Here is a 9,915-nt window from a genome sequence, read left to right as displayed (position 1 = left end):
CCCCCCACCCCCCCCACCACCCCCTATCCACCCTACCACCCCCCTTCCACCCCACCCCCTAGATGTGAAGACTCCATCAGAGCTGGACTTTTTCTAGGCATGAAACCGGTCCCTTCCCAGGACACCGAGGATGTAACTGATACTGGAATAAGAACGAAGCCGCCTCATCAGACAAAATGGATTCTAAGATATTCTTTCTCTGGTTTTTGAAGTGAAGAGGGAAGCGTTGGAGGTCAGTTAGCCCCTGATTCTGCAGTCTCTTGTGAGCTATTTCCAGGAGGTGGAAGCCACGCCCTCCCATCCCTGGGCTCGCACACAGGCACGCACAGGTGCTGGGAGCCCACTGGCTGTGGGATTAGCTGTACCCAGAAAGCTCTGTAATGACCTGATACCTGAAGCCTGACTTGAACTTTTCTACTAATTCAGTAATTGCTGCTGTACCTCAAATTGGCCCATTTCCTGCAGTTACTCAACACGCACTTTCAGTCAAAGAGGTTCACACCTGAATCTAGATTCTAATTAGCACCTAAGGTAGATTTTTTTCGTTGTTGTTGTTTAAAGCTCATTAAAACAGGGACTTTTCCCAGCATAAAATTTCACTGTTCGACACGGGCAGGCGTGTGTTTCACAGATCAGTCTGGCTTTCGCCATCTTAAAGGCAACAGCAGTGGCAGGTGAGACCTGGGACCAACATGTCACCCCATAAGAGAGCGACTTCCGAAGAAATTACTTTAGTGTCTGGGGTTGTTGTGCTGGCTGGTCTCAGCAGAGCCAGAGAGGGCTGCTTCCAAATTCCTACTTACAGAAACGTTTCAAGGGGAGACAAAAACCAACGCGTGCCGTGCTGGTGGTTCCCAGAGCTGGCTCGGTGTCCTCCACCTTTCTTAACTGCTGTATTGAAAAGATAGTAGCGGCCCGGTTGGGCTGTTCAATTTCGATGCTACCCTCCAACTCCAAACAAAATCTGAGGCTGCAAGACAAAACCAAGCCGAATCCTCAGAGCTAGTGTCCAGGTTTCAGAGGGGCTTCTGCCCTCTGCTCGCCTCTGCCTTGCCGGCTTCACCTGTGAAGAGATGGCTGCTGGGATTTACAGAGTGCTCAGTGCTCTGCCATTACTATTATTATTTCTTGCTGTAGCAACCATGACAGATGATTGACATCTGTTCTCAGATCTCAAACGCGAAGCCTGGGACTGAAATCAGATCTGAGCTTGTTTGAAAAAGCAGTCTTTCAGTGTGAGGGCTAAGCATACACTGTCTTGGAAGTGTGAATTATCTTCCAGAACTTACAGTACATGACACAAAGGATCTTGTTCTGGGTTCCATGCGCAAATGAAGAATTTGCAGTCAAACCAGTTGCACACATATGTAAAGTTCAGTAGGAAAACGAGTCACAGGTACGTGTGGAGTTACACAGGGAAGTCAGATAGACAAACACACAATTGGGACAAATACTCGCAGTGGCAGAACTGGCTAGACATACTATGGGCAGCCTGGTAACGGATAGTGAGTACCTCGAGGAGGGCTATATTGCGCCTTAGGATTGCAGAATAGAATGCCCCGTGCCTATTTAAAGAGAGAAGGGGGTAGAATATTTGCTTTAGTATTCTCTCACTTGTGTGTGTTTTCTTTCTTTCTATTTTTTTAAAATGATGATTCTAAATACACACATATACTTGGGTAAGTATAATTTCAAAAGGTGCTTATAAGAATCTGGTGCTGGGTGGTGGTGGTGGCGCACGCCTTTAATTCCAGCACATGGGAGTCAGAGGCAGGAGCATCTCTGTGAGTTCGAGGCCAGCCTGGTCTACAGAGTGAGTTCCCGGACAGCCAGGGTTATACAGAGAAACGCTGTCTCAAAAACAAACAAACAAACGAGCAAAAAATAAACATAATTTTAAAAGAGTATGGTAACTTTTTAGAAGAGGAATTTGGGGATAATCATCCAGTTTTTAGGGATATATAAGCAAAGAATTTTCTTTTTATCTTTTAACATATTCTTACTTATTTTGGTCATGTATAAATGTTGATTCTTTGTATGTGTATGTGTATGTGTATGTGTATGTGTATGTGTATGTGTGTGTGCATGCTGAGGATTAAGTCCAGAGCCTCATGCGTGACAGCCACACCCCCTCTCACTGGGCCACACCCTCAACCCTGTGTGACTTGATTCTGAGATAGGAGTAAACTTTTAAAAAGCACATAAGAGGCCAGGGTAATGGGTCAAGTGGGTCAAGGAGATTGCTGTGCAAAACCTGCTGACCTGAGTTCAATCCCCAGGGCTCCACATGGTGAAAAGACAGAACAGATTCCTGCTAGCTGTCCTCAGAAGGCCTGTCTGTCTGTCTGCCTGTCTATCATCTATCTATCTATCTATCTATCTATCTATCTATCTATCTCTCTCTCTCTCTATCTATTCTTCCTTCCTTCCTTCCTTCCTTCCTTCCTTCCTTTCTTTCTTTCTTTCTTTCTTTCTTTCTTTCTTTCTTCTCTATATTTTTCTTTCTCTCTTTTTTTCCTTATATTTCTTTTCTTTTGAGACAGGGTCTCATATGCAGCTCTGCCTGGCCTAGAGCTTGCCATGTAGACCCAGCTGGCCTTGAATTTTCAAAGACTGGCCTGCCTCTACCTCCCAAGTGCTGGGATTAAAGGTTTATACCCTCAAACATGAATGAATGAGTAAAACACAGAGTCTTGCCAGTTCTGCTGATTTGGACTCAAGATTATAGGATTTTTCTTAACTTTGCTGTTCTTGCATACACACACACACACACACACACACACACACACACACACACACAGAATTCTGAAAATTCCAGTTCTAAAGACGAGACTGACACCACACTTACTGATGTCCTGACTGAGCTCCTTTGCATCTACCAGGGCCTGTTTTGAGAATGTCAAATCACTGCTTACTAGAACCCCGCCCCACAAGCTGGCCTCAAACTCCCAATTCTCCTGACTCGGTCTCCTGAGTGCCTAGGGGTGGAATTTTGGGCATGTGCTGTCACGCCTGGCATGCACCTCATGCTCTGACTGCTTCATCTGCTCCCGCCTGAAGGTGGGGCACCACTGTGACTGCAGCCGAATTTTCTACCACTCCCCATGTGCCCACAGTGTTGCCATGAAGGTCTGAAGAGTACATATGCTTCCCTTTTGGGCCCAAGTTGCTCACACTAAGGGCTGCTTCCGTGATTGGGGGGTTAATGAGTCGTTCGCTCAAGCTCGGGTCTCTCCCTTTGCTTCTGCAGAGCTGGCTCTGAGCTGAGAGAAGCAGAGCCTGGACATAGGCAGACAGCACTTACAGCCACTTAGTGTGTTAATAGTGAGGATGGGTTCCCTGCACTGGGCAGAAAGCTTTGGAAATGTCTGAGACCTCACATGCAGGGGCGGTGCACACCAAGGGACATACGATGACTGGTGCCAACAGAACATGCTTCTTCACATAGGTAAAATACAATTCTGGGTTAGTTTAACATGATGAGGGCCATAAGCTCCTCTAGTTTAAAGCAAGTAAATAACATCTCACAAAACCACTTTTATATGAGAGATGCCAATTGCGTCGATGGGTGCAGCAGGGGAAGAAAGTCAGACAGACAGACAGATGTTCCCAGACTAACCAATAGGCTGCTGGCTAAATATGCGAGCAATGCGCAGGGCTGTGGTTTATGATGTCATCACGGTGTGCGCAGCTTCACCTCCCTGAGCGCTACAAGCTTGTCTTCCCCCTTCTCTTCTTTTCTTTCCCTACAATGAGGATGTAAGCCTGGATCCTTGCCCTGCCCAGGACATTTCCTCTTTGTGGTGTGTGAGCCTGTACCAGCGCTGAGATTTACTGCTTTGGGGATCATTCAGAACAAATGTTCCAAACAGCTGCCTGCCCCGGGCGAGGTAGTTTTGGACAAATTCAACAGGACTTCAAAGAGAGACATCGACTACAATGCGAATGGGGGATAAAGACTGACTTAAACGAATGTATTGCAATTAGTGGGTATTTACTTTATATGTTGCCAAGTTCTGATAGCTTTCTCTTACCCTCAGGGAAATAATATATATGTCTACTCCTGGAGCTGAAGAAATGGGATATGTGTTTCCTGGAGAGGCAGGTGTTGCGAACACAGCCGGATCCAGAGAGGGCGAGGGAGAGACAAAGAGGCCCCGTCAAGTTTAAGCCAAGGATGTTTTCTGTTATGCGCGTGCACTGCTCTTGCAGAGAACCATTGGTTCCCAGCACCGTGTCTGGTGTCTTACCATCTCCTGTAACTACCAGAGGCTCCGATAACTCTTCTGCCCTCCAGTTCCTGTACCTGCTGCTCACGCCCATACTTGCTGACACCCCCCCCCCCGAATTAAAAATAAACCATGTTTTAAATTTGTTTTCTTTGAAAAAAATTTCTATTAACCAAAGGAAGAAAAAGGGAGCGAACATTCTCTCTATAAGGGTAAATGTAGAAAAGCCACTTACCAATTAAGAGTCCTAGAGCACCAGACTGGCCTAGGTACATCTGGGAATACTGTATGTTTTAGCCGAGCATCCAGCACGGGCCATTCCCGTGGCAGAGGGGGTTAGGATTGCTGTGTGCCAGGAAGAACGGCAAATAGAGAAAATGGGCGTGCGGTTGGAGTGGACTTGAGTCAAGTCAGAGAGCAAAATTGAATTCCGGTGTCCTGTCCACGTTGACAGCCAAGTCCACCAGCACGCTGAGGATCGAGGCTCAGCAGAATCAACATCATGATGTTTGTCAGAAAGAGAACTCGGGGCAAGTTAGCCTGAATAGAGTCAAGTTCTGTCAAGGGGCATTTTCTAAAACTGTTCTAATTTTATTTTCATTAAAACATTCTATTTATTTTTATTTCATGTGCATTGGTGTTTTGCCAATGTCTGTGTGAGGGTGTCAGATCCCCTGGAACTGGAGTTACAGACAGTTGTGAGCTGTCATGTGGGCGCTGGGAATTGAACCTGGGTCCTCTGGAAGAGCAGTCAGTGAGTGCTCTTCCCCTATGAGCCACCTCTCGAGCCCCATTTTGGTTTTTAAATTGTTTTTTTCTTTTATGTATCTGTGTGGGTGTGTGCACATGAATGCAGTACTGGCCAAGACCAGAAGAGGGAATTGGATCTCCTGGAGCTGAAATTCCAGGTGATTGTGTGTCAAGTGGCATGGGCAACGGGGCCAAACTTGGTCCTCTGCAAGAACAGCAGGTGCTCTTAGTTGCTGAGCCACCTTTTCAGCCCCATATTTCAGGTTTAATAGCTATAAGTAATTCCACATGCATACAGGGGTAGCGTGATGTTTAATCCTCCTTTGCTTAGTTGTTGTTGTTGTGTTTTATCTTTGATGTAGAAAATTGAAGCCAGGCCCTTGAGTGTTGAGCACAAACTGCCAGCGAGCTACATCCTTGCTCCCGTGGTACTTTCTGCGCTATGTATAGTACCTTCAGGGGAATCAGTGTGTTTTTGACCCTAAACACTTTTTTGTTTTTTTGTGGTGAGAAAAGTTTGAAAAGCACAGCAGAGTATGGTTAGCCATAGTCACCCCACTGTGTGTTCAGTGCAGGCGATTTTCTTCTTCTGGCTAACATGCTGAGAGCTAGCCCCCAAAAGAGCCTTCTGTTTGGGGTACAGAAGAAGCTCCACACTAAGAAGTTCCCTAGTTCCCAAAGAGGCAGAAAGAAAATTGTCTCCTAATTTGTGTTCCTGATAATTTCATATGTTACACAGCTAACCAGTAAACTTTCACTGAAAAAAAAAATCTAGGTCGGGACCCAGATTTCAAAGCAGGTCTAGAATGAAGAGAACTCTGTGATTTGAATTCTTTAGCTGTTTTTATTAGCATATATTAATTGCACATAATAATGGGTTTCGTGTTTGACATTTCCACACATGCACATCATGTATTTTGTTCGTCCTCACTCCGTCACCCTGCCTTGTCTCCCCTCCACTCTTGCTCACCCCTTCCTCTTCCCAAACAGCCCTCTTCTATTTTCATGTCTGTGTGTGTGTGTGTGCGCGCGCGCGCGCGCGCGCGCGCGTGCGCGCGCGTAAGTCAGTCGTAATGGGGGTTGTTTACAGGAGCCTGGGTGAGGGTCTATTTACTGTTACTCAGATTTCAAGACCTGGTTTATCTAGACAATTGCCAGCTCTGCGTGTTATCACTTCTTCCTGAAATTTGGGCTCAACATTCTTTTTGGATGCTCAGAACTAATCTGAGAGATGAACTCACTGGGAAGCATAGATTAAAAGAGAAGGCACCGCACACTGCACCCCCGGCCCTATGAGTCTCCATGCCTGCGCTCTAATGCTTTCATGGCCATTTTTTTTTTTTTTCTAGCTGGAAAAGCTCACCTTTTCTCACATCGTCTCTGAGGTGTTTAGATTCCCCACAGAGGAGCCTGTGACATTTTTTTTTTTCTGTTCCAGATTTTGCGGCATTACCAAGGCTTGCTGGTTGTTGATATTTCTCAGGAAATGGAAACCAAGGGAAAACTCGCTCAGGGGTGGGGAGCACGGCTTCTAAGGGCAAGGGACTAATCGTTTTACTCAATCTTAAAGCACTTTGACGTGTGCTAATGGTTGAAATGTCGGGGCCTTGTAGGTGTGTGGCCGGGTGTGCCTCCTGAGCTGTTTACTTTGGTGGCTTGTCTGTCTGGAAGTCAGGGTACCGTAGAGCTTCCTGAGGGTCCTGAACATGACGCAACATGCAGTCAGCAGACGCCAGGCCCTGGCTCTGAACCCTGCAGGGAGAATGGGCTGCGGGACAGGCAGGAGCTCATGTAGCCAGGAGAGGGGCAGGACCTGCAGCCTGACTTCACCTGGATGCCAGGAAACGAGGTGGGCTGAAGAGAAATCCACCAAGTGGTGGTAGCACCCCCATTGTTGCCGAGCTAAATTTCACCTCCTGGCCTCATTCTGCCCAAATCAGGTGTGTTCAGCACTCTGCTTAACAAAGTAGATCCACCAGGCTGGTGTCTCTCCTGGAAAGAGACGTTCTAATTTTTAGAAACACATTAGTCAAGGCTTTGATTCTGAGATAAGGGTGAGTGAAATGGGGGTATAGCTGAGGAAAGGTAGCATTTATAACATATGTGTGCACACACAGATACAAACACATACATGCACATACAAACATGGATGCACACACAAATAATCACCCAGAAATGCAGAGATAAAACCACATACACATAAATGTATACACATATATAACACAAATATATAACATATAATAGTTACCTAGGCATACACAAGCACACACACACATTCACACATATATACACACACATACAGGGAAATGATCAATTGGAATGGATCAGTTTTCTTAATTCAGTGCTTACATTTTTGTCTTTATTTTTAAAATAAAATTTCTAACAAAATTTAAATTGTTTGCTTCCTCTTTGATTATTATTATATTGGATGATCTAATATATTTTGATACAATGATTAGTAATATATTATTAAAGTAGATGGTTTACAAGTGTTTTACTGTGAAAGTTTGCAGTGTATTTTTATTAACAATTTTTTTTTAAAAATAGCCAAGTGTGGTGGTGCACGCCTTTAATATTAGCACTTGAGAGGCAGAGGCAGGCGATCTCTGTGAGCTTGATGCCAGCTTGGCCTACAAAACAAGTTTCAGGACATCTAGCCAGGGCCATTCTACAGAGAAACCCTGTCTCAGGGGAGGAGAGAAACTGTATTTTTCCATACTTGAGTGTTTTGTCTGCAGCATGCACATCATCTGTGTGCCACCTCTGTTCCTGGCATCTTCATTGCCAGATGAGAGCATCAGATCCCTAGAACTGGAGTTACAGTAGTTAGAGATGCTGCCAACTGGACCCGGGTCCTAGTAACTGCTAAGCCATCTCGCTAGCCTGTCCCCCACCTCAGTCCCCTTTTTTGAGACAGCGTAGCTCTGACTGTCCTGGAATTCCCTATGCAGACCAGAATGGTCTTGAACTCACAGAGATCTGCCTGCCTCTGCCTCTTAAGTACTGAGATCAAAGTTGTGCACACAGCCCCCCCCCCCGGGCTGTATATCCTTTTGAATGTATTTTTCTTGGGTTTCCTAGCCCTTTCTTTCTGAGAACTGGATACAGATCCCCGACCCCTGTGCGTGACGAGCAGGAGAGTCCCATCTGAGTTCTCTTTGCTGCTTTACATAGACGTAACACTGGAGGACATAAATATAAATGTGAGTGTGTTCTCGACATCAAATCCAATGCCTTGTGCATGTTAGGCAGGCCCTCTGCCAGTGAGCCGCACCCCAAGTCCCATTTCCATGCATTTAAAAAATAAACAATAGTCCTCGAGTAGAATTAGCATAGCTCATTTATCCACTTCTTTACTGACTGACAGACTTTGAGATTGACTTTATATTTTTTATACCCATTCTACCATCACCCTGCACACAGATATGAATGCAAGTAGAAGAAATTTCTTTAGGTCTTCACCTTGGTTTGCCTGGAACTCATAAAGATCCACCTGCCTCTGCCTCCTATAAAAGTATCTTTCAAATTAAGCCTTCCTTGACCTGGAATTGAACCCATACCCTGGCAGTGAGAACACTAATCCTAACCACTAGGCTACTAGAGACCTTCAGCAATTTCTGAAAGGAAGAGTTGCTGGGTCGAAGTGGCAAAGACGTTAGCTTTGCTATATTTTTTTCAATAGGTTTATTCTTATCTTTTTAGACAGAGTCTCACGCAGCCCAGGCTGGACTCAAAGTTCCTAAGTAACTGCTCATAAAGGCCTTGATCTCCTGCCCCTCCTGCCTCCACCCCGAGTGCTGGGATTGCCTGCCTGCAGTGTTACCCCTGGCTAAAACCCATCTTCTTCTCCCCACTGCTGTTTTGAGACAGGGTTTCTCTGCAGGGCCCTGGCTATCCCGGATCTCACTATGTAGACCAATGTGACCTCAAACTCACAGAGATCCACTTGCCTCTGCCTCTTGGGTGCCGGCATTAAAGGCTCACACTACTGGGCCTGGCACACAGACATATCTTCTAATTGATAAGCTGATAAATTGCACTCTTTTGTACTGTCTATCTGCCACTAGCACATTTTGTGGTGAGTAGCCGTGAGTTTTGCAGGGACTGTCACTGAGCTCCATTTCCAGGCCAGGCCTTTCCCGATGAAACACCTTTTAGGGGAGCTTGGTTTTTGTGGTCACAGCACAGCTCTGCAGCAAGGAAAGCTTCCTGTCTTCCTCTGTAAAGAGTATCACAATTCAGAAGTCTGCAGTTGGAGGTGGGCCACGTTGGTGAAAAGGACTAAGGGTTTCTGATGCGAAAGGATTATCTTCCTGGACACCGGTGTCTCCAACCCAAGGCCTAGTTAGAATTAACAGGATGATTCTGGACTGGACACCTGCAGCACAGCTGCCAGGCCCAGGTGACTTTGGAGCCGGGGTTCAGCACCGTCTCAAGAGACTTTACAGGAGGCAGGACACCAGCTCTTGGAGTAACTTGTTGGCAGTAGTGCTTGGCCCAGCAGGGGCTCTGCTGCAGGTGGCCTGACCCCACAGCCAGGGCGTGGCCACGAGGTCATCTTACAGTTGAATGCCACAGGGAATTTCCCCACTCTAGGAGGAATGAGGAGGAGGGTAGTGCTGGGGACCAGGTGTTTACCCACCTTCCAGGGTAGATGGTGAGGAGAATGAGGAGGTGGTGGAGGAGGAGGCGTGAATAGAAAAGACACTCCGAAAGGGGCAAGGTTGACATGCAGGTACGCAGAGGGGGCAGACAGGAAGACAGGTTAGTCCCAGTCACCTGCAGACAGGCTATGGACGGGAAAGTCACATTTAATCCACAGTAAACCCTGCTGAGCTTGTCCCAGGGTGGTTTACTCTTTGCAGAGGAGGAAATGAGAGTTAAAGCAATTAGCTAAACTGATCCCACCCAGGAGGATGGGTTGCCCACCATGTGA

Source organism: Alexandromys fortis, unplaced genomic scaffold, assembly GCF_014885135.2.
Source record: "Alexandromys fortis isolate MF-2015 unplaced genomic scaffold, M_Fortis_MF-2015_v1.1 scaffold_15, whole genome shotgun sequence".
Classification (NCBI taxonomy): domain Eukaryota; kingdom Metazoa; phylum Chordata; class Mammalia; order Rodentia; family Cricetidae; genus Alexandromys; species Alexandromys fortis.
Note: the sequence above shows the minus strand (reverse complement) of the source record.